At 42.7% G+C, this 23,404-nt stretch overlaps 1 protein-coding gene and 1 long non-coding RNA gene across 2 annotated transcripts in view; one reads left to right on the top strand and one right to left on the bottom strand.

Annotated features, from left to right (window-relative positions):
- The window catches only part of LIN28B (lin-28 RNA binding posttranscriptional regulator B), a 178,325-nt gene extending 157,392 nt beyond the window's left edge, over positions 1-20,933 (bottom strand). Inside the window, exon 1 of the mRNA XM_073335159.1 lies at positions 20,892-20,933. The gene's annotated coding sequence lies outside the window, so the exon portion shown is untranslated. The remainder of the gene's footprint in view (positions 1-20,891) is intronic.
- LOC140908205 (uncharacterized) lies at positions 20,362-22,799 on the top strand. Its single transcript, XR_012157803.1, has 3 exons — positions 20,362-20,485; positions 21,603-21,684; positions 22,021-22,799. It is a non-coding gene; the product is annotated as an uncharacterized LOC140908205 (long non-coding RNA).
- The last annotated feature ends 605 nt before the right edge of the window (positions 22,800-23,404 follow it).

Genomic DNA, 23,404 nt, shown 5'->3' with positions numbered 1-23,404 from the left:
ACATCAGAGATTAGGTCTATTTAACTACATTGCACAAAATTTTTCACAGCCCTGAGCAACATAGCTGAGTCAATCTAAGTGAGCGTAGACTGGGCCTTGAAGGGAAATTATGACTTTAACAACAGCATGTGGTAAACTGACTGCATACTCTGCCGGCAATACGTTTGGTTTAACAGACTTGTGGTTGCTCACCAATGGTTTGAGTGTAAGGTCACATCGAAACAGTATGATACTTTGCATTTGAGTAGCACTTGTTTTTCAAAGAACTCAAAGGGCTTATTAGCCTCCCATGACTCCTGTGTGGTGTAGGTGTTATTCAGTTGTAAATTTGATACACACTAAGACCTAGAGAGGTCAAAGGTGTCATAAAGAGTTTTCCTTCCTTTTAATCTGGTTAGGGGCTCTGGGCTCTTGTCTCTAGGAAATTTATTGAAATAATCAAAGGTTTCTGCTGTGAAGATGCTGCTTAGAGAGCAGAGAAGGCTGCCTTTGGTTGTTCTCCTTTGGCAGAGGGAAGACAACAGTCTTCTTCTTTTCCATGAAGAAGTTTTGGAGAGCTGGGGAGATGCTGCAGGATAAGCACAGCCTTTCAGATAGGACCTTTCCTGTCCTCTCAGTTGAAGGAGATCTGCTACAGAAAAGTAGTTTATACGGTTTTTATTGTACAGTTAGAGGGGATTGGTTTCAATATGCATACACTAATCTGTACATTTTAAAATAAGGTTTTAAAAGGACTTTAACAAATGTGGAAGTTTTTTAAATAATCCTCTCACTAGTCTCACATTTTTTACCTCTCATAAGAAAGTTAGCAAGTCCTCTTTTTATCCCCTCCAGCCCCGTTTTTAAGTCAATACTTCTCTTCACAGTAAATTGCTCTTCCTCTTGTCAGGGGACAGAACCATGCAAGTAGCTTCCTCTGAGGCCAAAACCTGTGCTATTCTATGGGTTGACCAACAAGGCATAGTCCTTTCTGGAACCCAAACTCTTCATATGAGAACTTCCTCAATATACTGATGCGTTATCAACTTTAACAAGAGACAGATTCCTAACTAGTCTTTCAACTTCCAAGGATGTAGGAGAAATGTCTGCAAGGCATATTTTTGCTAAGGTACCTACAATCAATTTATGACCACAATGAGAGGTGCAGTGAACTGACTATGCTGTGGCTCAGTATCACGCTGAAACCCATGTCTTCTGCATACTGTAGCAAAAAAAGAAGAGAGAAAGATAGTGGAGGGCAACATAAATCAAAACCTTTCTATACACTACTCTGATGGTCCTTGGGGTACTCAGGGCTGTGAGTCACCTTGTTACCCCCTGTCTCCAGTATGAGGGAGATTTGTGCTTATCTGGGTGTCAGCTTCCTGACACCACCAGCCTGTTAGTCACCCAAGCACTCTCCTCTGGGCAACACTAGCCCTTACTTTGCCTTGCAGATTAGCAATATGTGCACCCTAGTTCACAAGCTCCTTTGAAACATTCCCCTGTAGTGTTCAGCTCCTTATTCATGGAACTCTCACAGAAATACCAGGTCTGCTCTCCCCAAAGGAGCAATGTGCACACCAGCTTGTATGATTCCAGGACCAACACCTTGGTTAATATCACAACACTTTGATAATAAACATATTATTGTTTTCACTATAAACATATCTAAGATTCAAGTGATAGTGAATAAGAATATTAGAAATAAATGGTTACATATAAAACAAAATCCATAATGTGCTTTCTAGAGCCTAAACAGGTTAAGGAGGTTCTCACACCCACTGTCTTCTATAGTGTTTCCAACCAAGGATGTTTGCAATCTTAATTTCATGAATGTAAATTCACTGCCTCCTACATGCAGGATCAAGGGGTGTTCTCTTTGCCTTCTGCTGATATCCCTAGAGCTCATTGTCTGTACTCAATCAGGATAACTACCTGTGGCTTATTTTTCCTGTGTGTTGTTTCATTGTTGATGTCACATCTCTGTTGACTTTGTATGTAAATAGTATCCATTGTGTTAGCTTACAATGCTTGATTTACATCTTGACAGACAGGTGAATAAACATTTCTAAACCTGTGTCAATTCTACCTTTCTACAGACTTTAAAACATATATTTCCAGTAAATATACAAAACTCCTTGTATAATATCTGTAACTACATTTCACAATGATATTCATGACCAGTAGGATCCTGGCTTTCATTTAAGACCTCACTTGACAATCTTTGGTGAACCAGAATGTACATATCAGAATCAGAACTTTCCTGTAACGTGCTTGCCAGCTGGCATTCAGGGATCTATGATGTGACTCAGCACCACACTTAAGCCCATGTCTTCTGCATCTGCTGTGGCCATCTGGAACAGCAGAGATCTTTCCCAAAGCAAATACGATTTCTGAGTTTGCAGTGATAATTAATCAATCATTACATTCGTGTTTACATACAGAAGCAGCTCACATAAGTCAACTTTCATCATCTTTTTCATAAAGGGTGTACACCAAAGCCCTCTGACATTTAAAAACAAAACAAAAACCAAGAAAACTTTGAAAATCACTCAGTGTTGCAGTTTTGTAGTTGTTGTGTGAACTGAATTCCCTCTGAAATCAATAGAGATTCTGCATGTGGAGAATCACAGGGGCTAACCAAATGGTCCATTGGGAATAGTTTATGTAAAGGTCTTGACTTCCGCTGCTCTCCACAGTCTCTCTCTCTTCTTTTGCTGAGTCATGTGACACCCTGGAAATAAACAATATGTATTTGGAGGGAAGTCTCTGGGATTTGAGGGCCTGGCTGGCTTTGAAGGGGTGGATGAGAAGAGAAATAGAACTGTGGATCAGCAGCTCCTCTACAAAATCCACACAATTTGGGAAGGAAATTCAATCATAATTCAATGGTGATCTATGTAGTATGAAGCTGAACCATGCATTCTACTCTCTTGGAGAGAAGGTATATTGCTGCAGGCTAAAGGATCAATAGCAGCATGGGTCTAGAGCACTCATAATTTTTGTCTTCACTACAAAAAATCAGTGTTTTTGACATCAGGATCTCAAAGTAAGAAACACACTTTGTTTGCTGTGAAGACATAGACACATTGATGGGGATGGGGAAAGATGAACAACTTATGCAGAGGCAGGTATTCCACGGGTATGCTCCAATAGCTGTGGGGTAGGAGTTCAGATCTTCCAATTCGATCTAGGTCTGAGGCTACACTCCACACTGCTGCCATCTTTTCTGGCCTTGTCTACACAAGAAAATTATACCAATCGGTATAGAAACTCTTTTTTTAGGTTAATTTGCTGCAACTCATCTTCGTGCACTCCCCTATATGTGCATGTGCTTTCCCCCTCTGAGAAATCACACCCACCCTAGAGCAGATGCACATACTCTTATTTATTGTAAGGAAGAACAAGTAGTCTTCTTTACAAGTTTAAAAATCAGGTTCTGATTCTTCTCTAAGTTATACTTGTATTGTTCCTAATTTGAGAAAGTGGATAATTAGGTGCTCAAAATATTGGCATGTTCTATCTCAGGTACGTATATAGCCTTCATTATTATAGTAGCTGAGAACCTCACAGTCTTTAACATATTTATCTTCTTTTTACAGATGGGAAATTGAGGACCAGAGACTAAGAGTGCAATCCACAAAGGTACTTAGGCACCCATGACCCATGTTAGGTGCCACCGCAATCCACAAAACCCCCACCTCAGCTGCCGCTTAACCCTGTAGGTGCCTAAATTCACTCTAGCTATCCTCCATGCTCCTTTCCATCCTTCCCTCCCCATTCCCATCACTGCTCTCTCTTTAATGGTCCCTCTCCTTTTCTTTTGTCTGCCCTTTTAGCTAATCCTTTCCTGCCTTCCCTCTTTGCCCCATTCCTGTCTTATAATAGATAAAGTAAAATAAATGAAAGTGTACCCCCAAAAGTTTAGAACAAACAAATCATGGAACTAACATGACATTTTCAAGCCATCACAATTGAATGTCAATACCTTTTGTCTATCTATTAAGACTGAAAATTCTTCAAGGCAGGACCATCTTATGCATGCACATGCATGTATGTGTGCGCATGCAGTCCCTAGCACAGTGGGAATCCCAGTATTAATTGGGGCCTAATGGAATACAAATGAATAATCAAGTTCTATACCAGAAAAAAGATACTGTCTGGCTTGATCTGATTCAATACTCACAAATAAGTGTATATTTAATTTCAGAGTTACTTTTCTGTAAATGGTTTGAATTTTATAAAAATCTTTAGGATTTTAACAGTCTCATATGACCAACTGTACTACTAAAAACATAGACTTATAGATCCAAAATAGCTTAAGTTTGTTGATTGTAAGGACATTCAATAGGCTGTTTGATAGGGCTTTTGGGTAGGGCTGATAGTGTGGAGTTTAGATGAAGTGGGGTACTGGCTAGTATATTAACTTATTGTGTTATGCTGCTGAATGGATCTTAATATGGATTGTAAATTTAATTGTTGTCAGGGTGCCTAGAGACAGTGTGTAGGCATTGGTTGTGTATAAATAATGGAAAAAAGCAAAATGGAATTTTTCTTGTAAGATTTATTGTTGCATGCTGAACATGTATAATATGCATTCATTCAGTTTTAGTCTAATGTGTCAGCATTTCTCTCCAACTTTTGGACTGGACTTGGCACAACAGACTATTTTCTACCCTTAGTTATTTCAGAATTAGAAATGCTACCCATAATTCAGTTATGCTATCGGTGGGATGTTAAGGCTCAGTCCTATAAGGTGTTCAGCACCTTCAACTTCGGTAGCAATTGAGGATTGTAAGCACTTTGCTGGTTTGATGCCCAAGTGAGAAAGATATATAGTTTGATATAATTGACTTGGCTGTAGATATGCAATTAAATGGTGTTTGAATTGATTTATTTTGAATATTTTATAGGGCAATTGTTATACTACTAGGGTGAAATTCAAGGCCTTATCAATCACTTAAAGGTCAAGCATAAACCGCATGATAGAGTTTAATGTTTGTCACTCAGTGATTTCTCAACCAAATAGGCTCAGTTTACAAGTACAAAGATGTTCTTTTTACCCACCAAGCACCGAAACCCAACCTGGAATTGGAAAGTCAATTTGAGTTCTCACCTTCTAATACAGTGTCACAATTCTGTTTTAAAGTACAGCAGAGCCTCAGAGTTATGAACACCAGAGTTAAAAACTGACCAGTCAACCACACACCTCATTTGGAACCGGAAGTACATAATCAGGCAGCAGCAGAGACTAAAAAAAGCTAATACAGTCCAGTACTGTGTTAAATGTAAACTACTATGCAGAAGAAAAATGCTGTTTTCCCTTTATTTTTTTTTAGTAAAGTCTCAAAGCTGTATTAAGTCAATGTCCAATTGTAAACTTTTGAAAGAACCACCATAATGTTTTGTTCAGAGTTACGAACATTTCAGAGGAAGCTCAACACACAATGTTTTAGGTGTTTCCCTCCCCTCTCCCTCCAGGATTTTAAATCCACTTCTTAGCAGGCTATGATAGAAAGATTGGCTGAATAGGCTAAAGGTAGGTTCTGTCCATTTGCTAGTTCTCTAGCTGTTCAATCCATCATAAAAGTACCTCACATTTGGTTTCTTTTGAGTTTCATTCCAAAAACTTAAAGCTAAATAAACCTGAAGTTAGTCCTCATTTTTCTGCCTCAACTCAAACTAACTTCCTTCCCAAGTGAAAAATGTTGGGCAAGCATGGAAGGTGAGTGATTTGGGAAGGGAATGAGAACACAGGCCAATTCCTGCAGACAGTTACACCTCTGTAGCCTTATTGACTTCAGGGACAACAGATTTTTGCACAAGAATAGATTTTAGTCCCTTCTGCTTTTTTACACTTGGTATAAGCAAAATCTTTCACTTTCCTCCCCTAAACTCTGAGCACTTTAAGGAAAAAAAATAAGCAAGTCTGCTTGATTTATACATGCAAATGAAACAGGAAGCTTTCCCTTCATTCTACACCAGCCTTAAACAAACCCCAGACCTGATGCAACTACAGCAGTCTTGGTTGGACTGTTCTTTTGAAAGATCCTTAATGGTTCTTTTAAGATGCTGATTTTCAGTGAAGTCTTTTTGTTCAGGGAGGCAGAGAACACAACAGGGAATAGCTCTGTTTTGTCAACTCCTAGTCATTTAAAAGCTGAAAGGCCTTTAAATTAAGTTTGTACAGTGATTTTGAAGAGCTAACATAGTACAGAAGTGCAAAATATTATGACTGGGCAATCATCTAAAGATCTGCGTCACTTCTAGCAGTTACATTTTTCTTACAGAAAGCTTAAAACAAACAAATACAAACCGTAGAGGGCTGTTGCACGTAGAACTCATGCTTAAACCTCATGTCAAAGCTGCTGATCGAACATTCTAGAATAGATAATACATAGTCCTGCCATGAGATCCTGCCTCTCGAGGTCCCTTCCAATCCTATGATTCTATTCTATGATTCTAATTGTGGAAGAGCTTGGTGACAGAATGGCCTGATATGGTGAATCACTGGAGATTAACTACATAAACTGGGTATCATCCCACAAATAATATTTGGGTTCAATGTGAAAACAGTAATTCATTGTCCTCAGAAGGTGCAACACTGGGAGGCAGCTGTCAGAGCAAGACAGCCTAAAATACAATGCCACCCAATGTAATTTTCCCACTACTACTTCCTCCACTTCAGTGGATTTTACACCTGAGTGGTTTTCTTTTGCATATTAAAAGCTGGCTGCCTCCCAGACTGCAGTCAGAGTGAGATAGGGTATGCGGTGTAGAGTCCATAGCTTGGGGGAAACACCTACAGGGCTTGGCTTTGCACCGTGCCATGTGAAGAGCTGAGGGTGAATCACAAGGCTGAAAGAGGTGAGCAGAATGGTGAATGTTGCAGTGTTCATCCTCAAAGAGATGAGCAGTCCACTACCTAGGAGGAAGGAGGCCTAAGAGAAGGACAACATAGCATCCCCCATCCTGGAAAAGAAACGACAAGACCTAGTTATAATGAATACAGAGGAAATGTATTTATTTTTTGAGGCTGACGACTACAGACAGGACAGTGTAGAGACCCCAGGCTCTTTAACTCCCACACTAACCAAAAGCCACCTGTCGTAGCCAGAGTCCCCACACAGAGGGTCTCTAAATTATAGCTTGGACTAAACAGCCATGCAAGAGGCAGATTACAGCTCTACAGCCACACTGTGTGCACGCTGACAATTGTGTTTAAGCCTTGCTCTCTTCAGGGGGAAGGAAGAGGGGTGATATAGGACGGGGGAAGATACGGGGGTGGGGGAAATGGGGCTAGGGGACAGTGTGGAGAAGAAAGGGGATTGTGAATTCAATTTATGGTGGTTGTGATTTTGTCTTTCTGGGCTAAGTAAGTGTTTGTGGGCCCAAGCAATATTGAACTTTGTACATAGTAGGCCTACCCTGGACAATAGAAACCGTGTCGAAGAAAGGAGGATGGCAGAAATGAAGGAGGCCAAAGAAAGACGGCAAAAATAAGATGTAGTTCTGAAAGGTACTCCTTCTCTCCTAACATTTTTTCCTCCTACTATGTCTGGTGGTGAGGAAGTCCGGGCAAATATGAACCCAAGTGAACCTGCTGCGCCTGCGCCTGATGAAAAGGAGCAGCCTCCTGTGACTTCTCTAGCTGCAGTCTCACCCCACTCCTCTGAAGACTTTCCCAATGACAGTAATCCAAAAATATCCTTCTCCAACGATCCAGGCGAGTGGGATATGACTTCTTAAGTCTCCTTGTATACTGGACTGAGAAAGGCCCACAGAAATGCCAGAATCTAGATTGTCATAAATATAAAGGGAAGGGTAAACCCCTTTGAAATCCCTCCTGGCCAGGGGAAAGCTCCTCTCACCTGTAAAGGGTTAAGAAGCTAAAGGTAACCTCGCTGGCACCTGACCAAAATGACCAATGAGGAGACAAGAGACTTTCAAAAGCTGGGAGGAGGGAGAGAAACAAAGGGTCTGGGTCTCTCTGTATGCTGCTCTTGCCAGGGACAGAACAGGAATGGAGTCTTAGAACTTTTAGTAAGTAATCTAGCTAGGTATGTGTTAGATTATGATTTCTTTAAATGGCTGAGAAAAGAATTGTGCTGAATAGAATAACTATTTCTGTCTGTGTATCTTTTTTGTAACTTAAGGTTTTGCCTAGAGGGGTTCTCTATGTTTTTGAATCTAATTACCCTGTAAGATATCTACCATCCTGATTTTACAGGGGGGATTTCTTTATTTCTATTTACTTCTATTTTTTATTAAAAGTCTTCTTGTAAAAAACTGAATGCTTTTTCATTGTTCTCAGATCCAAGGGTTTGGGTCTGTGGTCACCTATGCAAATTGGTGAGGCTTTTATTCCAACATTTCCCAGGAAAGGGGGGGTGCAAGTGTTGGGAGGATTGTTCATTTTTCTTAAGATCCAAGGTTCTGGGTCTGTAGTCACCTAGGCAAATTGGTGAGGCTTTTTACCAAACCTTGTCCAGGAAGTGGGGTGCAAGGTTTTGGGAAGTATTTTGGGGGGAAGGACGCGTCCAAACAGCTCTTCCCCAGTAACCAGTATTAGTTTGGTGGTGGTAGCGGCCAGTCCAAGGACAACGGGTGTAATATTTTGTACCTTGGGGAAGTTTTGACCTAAGCTGGTAAAGATAAGCTTAGGAGGTTTTTCATGCAGGTCCCCACATCTGTACCCTAGAGTTCAGAGTGGGGGAGGAACCTTGACATAGATGCTGACTTTTCATTGACAAAATGAATACCAATCAGAATTGTTCTCTGACCAAATCAATGTTTGAATATGTGAAGCCTAACACACAGATTGGCAAGCAAGAATGGCTCATCTATTCCCTTCTAAGAAGAAAGCGTACTGTTTTTATTGCCGCCTGTTTTCTGATACCAAAAAGTGGGTGGGGAATGTTCTGCGAAGGCTTCAGTGATTGGAAGAATACTGCGTACATTACCAATCATGCAATGAGTGAGCAGCCTACATTGTCAGTTAGCAGCTACCATGCCCGAAAGAAAGTTAGTTGCAGAATTGACACCCAAATTGAAAACCACTTTTTGGAACCTCCTGCTTATTGGAAGAACGTTCTCAGATGCGTAGTTGAAACCATTGTTTTTCTTGCTGAGCATGGTCTGCCATTCCGTGGCTCAGATGAGACTGTTGGATCGAAACACAATGGCAATTATGTTGGTGTTCTGGAGTTAATCGCTAAGTTCGCCCCTTTCTTAGCTCAGCACATCAAGGAACAGGCAAATCATAGAAAAGGCCATAAATCATATGTATCAAAGACTATTTGTGACAAATTCATTGCACTACTGGCAAAGTTTTTGCTATTGGCCACTGTAGATGAGATCAAAGATGTGGGATATTTTTCAGTGTCCGTCGACTCAGCACCAGATGTGTCGCAAAAGACAGAAGACATGTTACAATGCAACTGCCCACTCATTCAGTGACAAGGAGGCCTTCAGAGTTAATACCTTCATCACAATCATTAAACTGAAGAGTCCATTAGACCATCAGATCAAGGCTTATAAAAATATTGACAAAACCTTTAGTGTATTGACAAATTTTTCGCCTAACATTTCAAGTTCCCAAGTCAGTAAAGGTATCAAACACCTGGGTCAGAAGCACCCAGACAGTCTCCTACTAGATTTTACTAAAGAATTTCTTCAATTTATTGAATTCACATCACAGAGAAAAGATGATGAAAGCAAAACTATTTGGATGTACCAAGTTATCACTGAATCCAATGTGATAGAATGTTTCCCAAATGTTGAAACTACATTATGGCTGTATTTATCACTAATGATCACTAACTGTAGTGGACAACGTTTCTTCTCTCTTCTAACAAGGGTAAAAAATGTCTTCCAATCCACCATGATTCAAGAGCATCTTAGTGCTTTGTCCCTCTTGAGCACTGAGAATGAAATCATCAGATCTTTGAATTATGATGATATAATTCATGACTTTGGTACAGCTAAAGCTAGGGGGGAAAAATTGTTTGAAGAATTGAGTGTAGTGAGAGTAGAATAAACTTGTTAAATTTACATAAATATGTAAATATGTATGTAGATAAATGTCTGCTAACTTCATAATTTTCTTTTGCAATATGTAATTCATATTTAGGCCCTTCCCTCCCATTAGCCTTAGACCCCTCATAACCTTAATCCAGCCCAGTATAGTCAACTCAGGACCAGCACTTTGCGTAACACACAGCACTGAGATAAACTTATTGTTTTGACTATAAATATATTAACAAATAAATGAGATTCAAGTGATAGTAAGAATAGCAAGACATAGTTCTGGGCACTCTGAGAACGTAAGTCACCTGGCCTCAGTGACAGAGAGACTTGCTGATGCTAAATGGGTGACAGCTCCCTGTGACTCCAGGCTATTAGTCACCCCATACAAACTTCTCAGGACTCTACCAGCCATTGCTTTTCAGGTAACATGTGGTGCACTTCATTTCCCAATCCCCCTGGAAAACTGTTTCCTTGGAGTATCCAGCCCCTGTCACTGGAAGCTCACAGTAATGATCAATTCTACTTCCTCAAAAGAGCGTACATACGGGCTTACTTGATTCAACTGAGAAGGCACACTTTACTTAACATCACAGCAGTGAGATGACTTTATAGTAAAGAGTAAGTTTTACTAAAGAACAGATTCACATGTTCAAGTGAGTATTGAGTAAGGACAGTGGAAACAAAAGTGGTTACAAATAAAACAAAAGTATAACATGTTTCTAAGACTAAACAGCACTTTAGCAAGCTACAGTCCTTTGGCAAAAGCACTTTTCTCATTCTCAAAGTTTTTCTGTACCGCCTCTGATTTTCAGTCAAATCAGGATCCAGATTTTCATGATCCCTCCCCTCTACTGAGGTCTCATCAGTAAATACATGGATAACAAAATGCCTTTTTTGCTTCACCTTATATTTCTCCAAAACTCATTGTTTTGACACCAGAGACAAGACAGCCTCCTGTGGCTTTGGTCTTCCATGCTGATTTCACATCTCCCATCAACCTGTTTTCCTGTTGATTTAATATGAGTGTGGGGCTTCCATTGTGTTTTGGCTTTTACAATGCTCGATTTACTTCAGAGACCCATGCAAACAGGTAAATCAACATTCCTTTGTCTAGAACAAACTTATTTATCAACCCTGCCTGGTCCATGGTTTAAACATATTTTTAGTACATGCAGGAAGTTGTATGTATGACACCTGCACATGCATCTTGCAATGCTTATGATCCCAGTATGATATAAGCTTTTTTCTGATACCTTACACGACATTCTTTATAGCTAAATACTATGACAGCAAAGTGTTAGGTGTAGTGAGTTTGTCAGGCCTGATGAGAGTTGCTTTTATGTGACAGGGACCCCTTTGTCAGTTGGCACTGAGGGCCTCATATCGTCACAGTTACATATAAAACTAGCAAGTTATCCTCCTGTCTAAATAAACTTATCTCACCCAAATTTCTCTCCAGTGTTTTCAGCCATGTCTGGCTGAAACTTCTCTTTCATGAAGCAAACTCACTGTCCTTTTACTTCATGGGAGAAGGATGCCAGGATATCCTTTTTGCCCACCAAATATACCAAAACAAACCTTTGATGTGCAACACGAGATATTGTATATGTCCCTTCCCACCCACCTTTAATTCTTCCTGGTACTTTCCTCTCTCTGAAATTTTCACAATTCTTCTTTAGCATTCAGTTCATACTGGTGATTTGAGGCCTGATGTGAATCATGCAGTACTTAATTTACATGTAAACAAACAGATAAAGATTTCTTGCCTGAAATAACCTGTTTTTTCACCTTTCCTGATTACTAGTCCCTAGATGCAGGCCTTAACAACATAATTTTCAATGTATATCCATAATTCCTTACACAACATCCATACATGTGTTTCCCAATGATATTAATGACCAGTGTGACAGGCTTTTTATTAGAGACCTCTGTGATGGGGTGTTCACCCCACATCAGTCTTGAATGGGCTAAGGGAGATTACATGAGCCAATTAACTGCACAGGCTGCACCTGGAGGGGAGCCGGGGATCAATGATGCTTAATTAAGGATGAGGTTCACCTGGACAGGAACAGGAAGGGCTTCGATAAAACTAAGAAGCTGAGAACAAAAGAAGGCTGAAAGAGGAAGTTATCTGCAGTTACTTCCTGACCAGAGGAAGGTGTGCTGGAGGTTACAAGGTCTGGAGAGAAGCTAGTAGAAGAAGAAGCCACAAGGAGTGGAGGAAACTCAGATGGGTGTTAATCTCAGAGGTGCCAGAGACTAGAAAGAGGGAGTAGTATGACTCCAGGGAAGCAGCAAACAGTCTGGAAATTACTCTTGGGGGAATTCTGCGCCACTGGGGGTGTGCAGAACTCATATCCCCTACAGATTTCTTTGTTTCCCTGAAGAAAAATGACTTCTGATGGGTAATCAAAGGGAAGCTGCAACAGCAGTTGTGTGCTCCCTCCCCAGCGGTGTGGGTGTGTCCTTTTGGGCACCCAGAGCAGCTGACAAAGGGGTAAATCGTGGCGGGGTGGAACTGGAGATGCCCCAGGCAGTGGTTCCTATGCTGTGTGGGGCTCAGCTGCTAGTCCTGGCTGGGCTGGGAATGCGGGAGAACAGGACTTCCTCTTCCCCCGCAAAGAGCGGTTGGGGCCATGTCAGACCCACCCCTATGACTGTGCATCTCCCCTGCTTCCAGCCTTCATCACTCCCTAGCTGTGTGAAGTCACTGTACGTGAAGCTGCTGCTCCATCTGGCCACCCCCCATGCAACTGGATGCCCCCATACCTAGACCACCCCCTGCACCTGAACCCCCACCTCAAAAAGCCTCACCCCCTGAATCCAAAGCCCCATCCCTGTATCCAGACCACCTGCATTTGAACCCCTACCCTGATAAGACCCATCCCCCCTGCACTGAGACACCCCCCCACCCCACTGAGCCCTGATGACCTTCATATGGCCCCCTCTGCAGAGTCCCATTCCCCTGGCACCCCACACAGAACCCTCTCTCTCCACACTTGGATTCTGTTGGCCTGAGCCTATTTGTCCCACACCTGGCCTTGGGGGCCAGGTCTGCGTGTGCATGCGAAACTCTGTCCCTCTCTGTCTCTCATTTGTCTTGGCGCACCTGGCGTGAAGGGGCAGGGCTTGAGGTGTTTCTGGGGCAGGCCTGGCCCTTGCACTGTATTTGGGGATGGGGAAGGTCTGCAGGGTGATCTCCCACCTCTGTGCACCCAGTGACCTGTGCTTCCCACTGTTATGCTGGAGCCTCCACATTTATTGACAAATAAAATATGCAGAATTTTAAAATTGTATGCAGGTTTTTGTTTTTGGGTACAGAATTCTCTCAGGAGTAGGGAATGAGTAGACCATAGCTGCAGAGCCTAGGGTTCCTGCAGTGGAACCCGGTGTAGAGGGTGGGACCGGATTCCCCTACCAGCCACTGGAACAGTGGTACAGCCTTGGACATAGATTGGAGGACTGCCTGGAGTGGAAGGGGGACAGCTTGTTCAGAGGGACTCTGACAGACCCCAGAAGGGGAGGACTATAGTGACCTGGCTGGAGGGCCAAATCAAAAAGAGGGAGTAGCCAAGTCACAAAAGATGACTATCCAGAGTCCTAGAAGGTGAGATTGAAACAACAGGATAAGTGACTCCAGAAAGACAACCAGTGGCCAGCTAATCCCAGATGACTCATGAGGAGGTATCCTAGGAGTCAGTAGTGAACCCCATTACTAGCTCACATGACACTCTACATTTCAGTTCACCAACAAATACCAGACCCACGATATCCCAGTAATCCCTAGAGGGGCCCTCTGGGCTCCTTGTCAATTGGCATTAAGAGGTTCTTGGGTCACACACCCTTAAATAATTATTTCACAAGGTACAACTGGAAATCCAGTTGTCTTCAAATACTTTTTGAAATTCATTGGCATATTTGGTTACATTTGAAAACCAACACATTTAAAATCTACCTTTAATTATGGTCACCATAAGAAATGCTAGCCTCGCATTGGGAATACGTTTTATCTGGTTATGATTTAGACTCGTTGTGACTTTTATTGCATTATGTAGTATGCAGTCTTCATCAACACAAAATTCTTTATATTCTTGCTGAAGCCTGATGAAATGAGTTTGAACTAGTTCCTTTGGGGAACTGCAGGCTCAAAAATGTCTGGATGGCAGGCAAGAGAAATCATATAAAACATGTTTCAGAGTATACAGTGGGGAAAATGGGTAATGATTACTTGGGGCTGCAAGGGTGGGTTGAGTAGGAAAGGAAGTACCTTCTTTAAGAATCTGTGGGTTGATATGACATCGCTGATCTCTACGTTTGCGTTGTTTTTTATCTAAGGCCTTGTCTACAGTGCCACTTTACAGCGCTGAAATTTTCTCGCTCAGGGGTGTGAAAAAACACCCCCCCCCCCGAACAACGCAAGTTTCGGTGCTGTAAAGTGACCATGTAGACGGTGCACCAGTGCTGGTCGCTACTCCCCTCTTTGGGTGGTGGTGTGTTTTTTTTTTTTTGTTTTTTTTTAACAGCACTGGGAGAGCTCTCCCAGCACTGATGCCGCGACTACACAGCCATGTTAAAGTGCTGGCAGAGCCGCGCTTTAATATTGGTAGCGACGACCTGCCTTATAGTCCCCTGCACAGTCATGAGAAGTAATTAGTCATCTAGATCAGCATTTCTTGTCTATGGAAAAGCATGACAGAAACCAACAATATTTAGAGGGCTTCCCTGTGCCCTCCTCGCTGAACTGAAATGTGCCACAATTAGAGTAGTCACTTCTAAAGCATTATAAAGCAGTATCACCTTTTATTGCTAATGATGAGTTTAACAGGAACCGACTGAGTGGACCGTTACAGCACTGCAAAAATACACCCTCAAAGAAAACTCTGTGTGGCATAGGGTCAGAAAGGGTTACACAACTAGCAAGCTAATTCACCCACATTCAACCTTTAAAGACATGTTAGAAAAGTATATACGTGGTAATTAGGAGTATTCCTTATCAATAGTTAACATAGCCATGTTAAATGGACTAGAGCTTTGAAATGCAAACCTGTATTGTTAGAGAATTAGAGATCATACTAATTGTATGTGTTTACTTATATCTTGTTATTAACCATGTAAACAGATGGTTCCTGTCTGTTTCTATGTCTATTAATTCAGAGATCAAAAGGGAATATTAACATTTAGATGAAACTTGGGTGTAATAATGTCATTGCCTATATTTCTCTTAGACGTTTGTAGTATATAGTCTATGAATTGCTTAATGGATAATTATCTCATGCTGATGAATGCAACTAACCTGTGTATACATAGGAAATCGGTAATTCCATTTCAAAGCAACTACACTTCACCCAAAGGACACCTGCTGTCAAGAGACTCTCATAGCCTGCCAGAAAACTAAAACACTCCTGGGGCCTGAACCTTTCATTTCAGAACTCCTTACACTTCATCAGGCAAAGTGTAAGTTGAAAGACTGAGGTCTCCAGTCCCATTTTTGGATCACCTGGATGTGGAACATTGGACTGAAGTTATAGCCTGATTCTGAAAGAACTCTTCGCAAATCTACAGCTCACCATCTCTACTATGAAACTGACCTAAGAACTCTATTTATACCTGTATGCATAATCTTTTAACCAATACTCTTATTTAATAAATTTTAGTGTAGTTAATAGGAACTGGCTGTAAGTATGTATTTGAGTAAGATCTGAAATATTCATAGACCTGGAGGTAATGTGCCCAATCCTTTGGGATTAGTAGAACTTTTCATCTGATGTATAAGATTTTCAGTAATCCTCATCATATTTGACTTGACTGTCTGGGTGGAAGGCCAAAGGCTTGGTTGCTTTAAGGTAACTGTGTTTTTTGGCTTCTGGGTAACCAATAAGGTATTATAGAAACTGTTTTGTTGCTAGCTTGGTGGATCTAAGTATTAGAATAACCACCAGTTTTGGGGGATTGTCTGCCCCATTCTCTGCAATTTGCCCTAATTGAGAAATCTCAGCATGACCCCTTTGGGACCCTGGACAAACTCTGTTTTCCCCCAGCCCTTCCTGAACCTCTTCATTTCTAGTTAACTAGAATTCTCTCTTAAAGACCGAGATACACTATGCTACAAGACAGTGGACAAACTCCACTCTGAGCCACTTGAAATGCTGGTAATGGAGAGTGTTATCTTAGAGGATGGTCTTGCTAAATATTTTTCCATAAACTATTACATAAAAAAAAATCCAAAATAATGGTAGCTAAAGCATAGTCTTTTATCTTGCCTTGTCTGAATTTTTTTCCAAGTATTTAAGTCATTTTAATGAGTCCTACTGTAGATTCTATACTATATTGATTTTTGCCCTCTTTTCAGAATCTGCTGACTCTGAATTGATCACCTTCCTTTTTCATTTACCTTGTTATGTTTTAGAGGGTTAGTTATTAGTATAGCACCACGTTTGTGCATGGAGACTTACAGGGTCCCTTTTCCAATGTGGTTATCATGTAAATCAGACAGAACACAACACATAGAAGACGACCATGGCAGGTGGAGTACAGAAGAAATAGAGTGTAAGAGGTTTAGAATTCAAGATGTTGGCTTGACTCTTAAATATTGGTCCTTTAGGTGTTAAGTTAGACAAGTATCTTTAACAAGTATTAAATAAAATAATAATGAAAAGGTAGTAAGAAATTATGGGGCTGGTTAAGGTCATGAGAGACAATGAGTTGGCAGAAGGATAAGAGCCCTATGGATCAGAGAGGAAGAAAGGGATCAGTGGAAGGTAGCCCTGAGAGCAACTAGCAAGGCAGAATGAGCCATGAAAGGGCACACTGATGGAAGATTAATAGTGACTCTTCAACTATGTCAAAGGCAAGAAGGAGGTATGAGGAAGTGACCCTTAGATGTGGTGGTAAGGAAGAGCTAACTGATGATTCCGAGGGCAGTTCCAGTGAAGGGCAGAGTATACAAGAAGAAGAAGATAGAGGTGGTGATAGAGAGGGCATAGAGGTCAGGGAAGGACTTCTTTAGGCTAGGGGAAACATTGTCTGAAGGCAGAAGGAAAGCAGTTGGAGGAGCGTGATTCCTAAGAGAAAAGAGGATTAATGGAGAACAGAGGTAAGGAAGCAGTAGAAAATGGGGCCAAGTGAAGGAGCTGAAGACGGATAGAAACCTGATGAACAGAGTTCAACATAAGTGTTACGGGAAATAAAAAAAAAAAATTCAAGGAGAGGGGAAGGGGGGTGAGAGAGCTCCTCTGATCCTGACAATGTCACCTCTTATGAATTTGCCTAGAAAGTCAAAGGCAACAGACAGTAGCCAAGGATTAAAGGTGTGGGATGGAGGGAGAAGAAATGAGACTGGTTAGCCATAAGAACAGAACTGAAGGAAGAGAAAAAGGACTTGGTGGAAATGGCAAGGTCATGGGACTTCCTCCCCAAATAGCAGAGTGAGAGCAGGAGTGGACATAAATAGATAAAGGGAGAACCAAGTCTGAACATATACAGCTGGCAGAATGATAGAGAACAAAGTAGGCAAGTGTAGAAGAAATAGATAGAGCTGAGAGTAGTAACTATTAGAGATGGTAGAGGGCCTGAAGATTTAAAAAAAGAAGAAAAAAAAAGGGTAGAGAGAGTAGCAAAGTCGTCCAGGGTTCCAAGACTGACAGTCACTGAAGGGATGAGTGATAGGGAAAGAGGAGAAAGTGTGACAATCAGAAAGGGGAAACTGAAATGGAGAGATTTGAGAGTGCCAGTGAAAGGTGACAAACACAGCAAGTGAGAGAATCAGTGCAGAGCCAGGAGAAAGGGAGAGAAAAAATGGAGCCACTGGGGTCAGGTGGCTCAGAAGGCAGATGGCAAGCTGGGTATTGAAATGTAAATAGCTAAATAAGTGGCTTGGTTTTCTGAGGGGCTGAGAACTGACAGTTTCTTGGTGAGAGCACCAACTCTGATATCATGCTATTTAAGCTCACAGCCAAATTAATCCCTGCTGTAACTCCATCCCAGAGATTAATACAGCCCTCGGATACAACAGTGATGGGAGCTATATAAGTACTTAGACATCTAAATATCAATGTATATCATATTAGGCACTGAAGTTTGAAGCTTTTGTCCTTAAACTCTCTGCCACCCTCCTCCTTCTGCCACGAGGAGAGAGAAATACTTGCTCATCTTCATACAGCACTTTGTACTTCGACAGTTCGCCTTTCATCGGAGGGGGAACTACAATGTGTATTCTAGCATTTTCTGGCACCCCCAACTCCACTCTCCAGTCTGATTTCCTATAACAATCTCTTATTTTTTAAACAGTGAAAAATTCATTTTGCTACAGGGGATTCAGAGTTTTTGGAACACAGATTGAAAACTTCATTTTATGCATGAAGAAACTAAACAGTCTTTCCTTTAGAATGTTTTCTTTATGCTTCAGCCTAGGCATGGCTGCTTTTAGTACTCCAGTGCAACAAAGGACCTTTCAGACTGACTTTTATCATTGGCAACAATCTTGTTCAAGAATCACCTGGCCTGAAATCTTGTGTGCCTCATAATGCTTTGCTGCTGCGGCTCCCAACCTGTGCCGCTCATAAACAGCAAGCAGGTCAGACCCTGTCTGTGTATGGCTGCAGCCTGCCACCAACACTCCAGTCACACTCTGGCTTCCACTATCCCTGGTTACCACTTGCAGGGTGACCCCAACACACTCCCAGTCCTGGATTTCCCCCCAAAATATGTGTTCTGTTCTGTCGAGAGCTCTCCTGGACAGTTCAGCATTTATAGGTCCTTTGCCCTTCAAAGGGGTCCATGTACAAAAATTTGCTACTTTTATTCCAAAGGGAATTCTGTGCCAAAAAATTAAAACTTCTACACCAAAAAAAATTATTCACACAATATTTTAATATTTTGCAAATTTTATTTCTCAAATAAATGTGGCTTCAGAATGGCAGTAGGGAGCACAGGCCCCTGGCTGCACTGAGGTACACCCTGAAAGACCCACCTCCCCTAGTACAGGGACATGGCAGTGAGACTGCACCTAGCCCTTATACAGTGCAAGGGCCAGGCCTGCCCCAGAAGCACCCTGAGGCCCTGCTTCTCTGTGCCAGGCCAGGCGCACGAGGTGTGGGTGGGCAGGCTCAGCCCAGCAGGATCCAAGTGTGGAGGGGCTTGGTGTGGGGTGAGAGGTTTCTGTGCTAGGCAATTTGGTTACAGGCGGCTCAGTGGGAGATCTGGATGCACAGAGGGGTTCTGGGTGCAAGGGCAATGGGACTCTGCAGAGTATTGAGGTAGTTGGGGCTCAGCTGGTGTGGGTGTAGGGAGCTGGGGGCCTCAGTGGGGGATACAGTTGTGGGGCAATAGGGCTCAGCGGGGGGGGGGAGATTGGGTGTGGGAGGTCCAGGTGTAGGGTGATGGAGCTTGGCAGGGTGTGTGTGTGGGGGGGGGGGGGGCGGGGGAGGAGAATCTGGGTGCTGGGGGATTGGGGCTTGATGGGGTGGGGAGACTAAAGTACAGCTGGTTGGAGCTAAGTGGGGTGGGAGTCTGGGTGTGTGTGTGGGCAGCTAATCAGGGGGTCCAGGTATAGGGGCTTCACAGAGTGAGGAAAGCCCCAGCTGCTGCTCAGGGGATGCCCCATGTTGGGCTCCTGTTTCCACCCCCTGACTGCCCTATCCCCTTTTCTTCCCCATGCCCCATCCCCTGTCCTATTCTATCCCCTGTTCCCCTCCCACTGCCTCTTCTCCCCCACCACCTCACACCCCCTTCCCTCGTTCCCCGCCCCCCCTTACCCAGCCCCACCACGGGCACTCACTGTTGCACAGAAAACAGGGAGGATTCCAGCCAGGGGTGAAAGTGAGCCGGTATGGCATACCGCTGAGAAGCCGGTAGTGGCCCGCAAGCAGCCCACCTTAAAGCATTGCTGCGGCAGCGCTTTAATGTCCCTGCCCCTTTTGCCTTCCCTGCTGGTGGCCCTGCCGGTAGAGTCTGTACCGGCAGGGCCACCGATGCGGGGCGGGGAAGGGGCAGCAACATTAAAGTGCTGCCACGGCGCTTTAAAGTCATTGCCCCTTTAGTCCCCCTGGGCTGCTGACAGCGAGTGGGGGGGGGGGGGCGCGGGGGCGGCAAAAGTGAAGCTGCCCCCTGGGCCGGCGATTTAAAAGGGCCCAGGGTTCCTGGCTACCGCTGCCATTACCACGGCAGGGGCCAGAGCCCTGGGCCCTTTTAAATCACCGCCAGAGCCTCAGGTGGTGGGGGCCAGACAGCGTGGATGGGCTGGCTGCGGGAGGCGGATCCCTCAGTCCCGCCCCTTCTGGGGGCCAGAGCCCTGCCCCTGTGTACCAGTAAGAAATTATTATTACTTTCACCCCAGATTCCAGCACACAGAAGGCGAGCCCGACTAGCACTAGGACCTAGGAGGTGGCGTTCAGCTGCAGAGTCAGCTGGAGCCCAGATGCAGCCTCCTACAGTGGGGCAGCTCTGCACTTGCAGAAATGAGGAGGGGCAGTGGCAGGTAACCCTCTATGCCCCCCGATGCCTTCCCTCTGATTGGGGGGCCAATCCCCCCAAAACAGCACACAGTCATCCCCTCCCCCCATCACCACCCCTGCATGGCTTCCCTGCCATTTTCTGCAGGGAACCACAGGTGTTCTGTAGGGGAGGGGTGTTTTCTCAATGGGCACGCAGAATTTCCCCTGCAGAATTTCCCCAGGCTTATTCTTTAATTGGAGTTACCAAACAATTCAGTTTAAACACAGCACTGGATTGGTTTTGATTAAAGGATAAAAACAAGTTTATTAAATTTAAAAGATTTTAAGTGAGTACAAGTCAGAACGGTCACAAGAGAAATGAAGATAAGTATTAAAAAAGTGTTTTAAGACTTGACTTAAACTAGACTTGGTTCAAGGTAAAATCCTTACCATATGTTCTCAGCAACATGGTTGACAGCTTCTCATGTCAGGCTCTCTCCCAAAGTAAAATGGCTGCTTCCATTGTCTTAGGTGAGAGAGAGAATATCTGGGGTGTGTTTTGCCCATCACTTTTAAGGTCCAGTCATCCTTTGAAATGCATTTTCCTGAGGGTTCCCCTTAGATAAAGTTCCTTCCAGCTGTGAGGATGGAGACATGGAGTCCCATGGTGAAAGAGGTTCCGTGTTGTTGTTTGCTAAAATGGAGATTGGCAATGGAAGGGAGCAGGTACATTTCAAAGTTCAGCCACTTGACCAGTCAATTGCCAATCAACTTTGACACCTGGCTAGAGGTGTTAGCTTTTCCTTTGTCTTTGAGAAACAGGTTTACCCTCTCCCCAGACTTGTTTGGTAAACGTACTTCAGTCATTTCAGCTTACGTTCATGCTACACAGATTTCACCATATTATTGACCAGTGAGTTTAGTTTTCAAATGATACCTCACAAGGCATATTTTGTACAAAGATAATTACATTAGTGTGCAGGGTGTCAATATGGAGGTGCATTTGCCACCCCCAGCTCCCCCAAAGATAAAACAAGCATACCCATTTGAATTCATATAACTATGATATGTCATCATAACAGTAGCTTTATTTTCATTCATCTGAATCTTCAATGAGCACATGACCCTAAATTTCTTAATTCCAAAGTATTTTACTCTTAGGGGGAAAAAAGATGCAAGCCAAATGGAACCAGATTTCTCCACCCTTCCTTGCAGGACACCCATGGTATAAAGTTTCTACTAAGTGAGTAAGGGGCACTGAGTCTGGCCCTTAATGAGTTGGTTTAATAAAAGCACATGACATTTATTTATTGGCAGTGTCAGTTTATGACCCCAATTAAGCTAATATTAGCAGGTGACCCACAATTAATGGAAAAGTGATTATTTCCTGTGGCCCAGTTTTATAAATGCATTATCGTCAGGTTAGGCTAGATGACCCTTGTGGTCTTTTCTAGCCCTATGATTTACACATGGATTTTTACACTGGGAACAATTACATACCCACACTGTCTAATGGAATCAGCTTCAATTACCATGACCTTTGGTATACTAAACCTTTTGTTTCTATTGTAAATTATAGGTGCATTGCAGTTAGTTTAGAAGAGGATAATTTGAAGCCCATCTAGCCTGCTTTCTACTTATGAAGAAATAGAATTACTACATGGGATGGAGAATCATTAAACCAAAAAAATCCTGGAAAGAAGTAAAGATATGTAACAGTGAAAAAAGGAGACTAAAATTAGCCAACATACAACCTGAGATGCTAAAGAAAAGAGAGTTATTAAGCAAATAATGGTTAGAACAAGAAACAATATACTACGAAGTGAAAGATATACACTAATATATATATAGTTTGTATTTGCTTTTCTTTTTTTAGTAAGTGAATGTGGTGGTGTTGAAAGGACCCAGACTGACAGCCACTTAAAACAGAATCTACTGTAGATCAGAACAATTGCAACATGGATCATAGCTGTGCCAGGTTCCCCTTTGTCATAAATATAAAGGGAAAGGTAAACCCCTTTAAAATCCCTCCTGGCCAGAGGAAAAATCCTCTCACCTGTAAAGGGTTAAGAAGCTAAAGGTAACCTCGCTGGCACCTGACCAAAATGACCAATGAGGAGACAAGATACTTTCAAAAGCTGGGAGGAGGGAGAAAAACAAAAGGGTCTGTGTCTGTCTGTGTGATGCTTTTGCTGGAGACAGAACAGGAATGGAGTCTTAGAATTTAGTAAGTAATCTAGCTAGGTATGTGTTAGATTCTGATTTCTTTAAATGGCTGAGAAAATAGCTGTGCTGAATAGAATGAATATTCCTGTCTGTGTGTCTTTTTTGTAACTTAAGGTTTTGCCTAGAGGGATTCTCTATGTTTTGAATCTAATTACCCTGTAAGGTATTCACCATCCTGATTTTACAGAGGTGATTTTTTTTTTTTTACTTCTATTAAAAGTCTTCTTGTAAGGAAACTGAATGCTTTTTCATTGTTCTAAGATCCAAGGGTTTGGGTCTGTGCTCACCTATGCAAATTGGTGAGGATTTTTACCAAACCTTCCCCAGGAAGTGGGGTGCAAGGGTTGGGAGGATTTTGGGGGGAAAGATGTGTCCAAACTCCATTTTTTCAGGAACCCAGATAAAGTTTGGTGGTGGCAGTGGAAATCCAAGGGCAAAGGGTAAAATAATTTGTACCTTGGGGAAGTTTTAACCTAAGCTAGTAAAAGTAAGCGTAGGAGGTTTTCATGCAGGTCCCCACATCTAGACCTAGAGTTCAGAGTGGGGAAGGAACCTTGACACCCTTACTGAGACAATATGCATCAGTTTTGACCTGAAGAAACCATCTAGGCATCAGAGTGTAGTATGAGAGAAAGTGTGGTCTAGAACAGAGCTACTCAAAGTGGTGGTCCGCGGACTGGTGCCAGTCCGCGAGCCATTGGCTGCCAGTCTGCATGCACATTGGGGAAAAAAAAATT

The sequence above is a fragment of the Lepidochelys kempii genome, chromosome 3 (genome assembly GCF_965140285.1).
Source record: "Lepidochelys kempii isolate rLepKem1 chromosome 3, rLepKem1.hap1, whole genome shotgun sequence".
NCBI lineage: Eukaryota > Metazoa > Chordata > Testudines > Cheloniidae > Lepidochelys > Lepidochelys kempii.
Note: the sequence above shows the minus strand (reverse complement) of the source record. Positions and strands in the feature narration are given on the sequence as shown.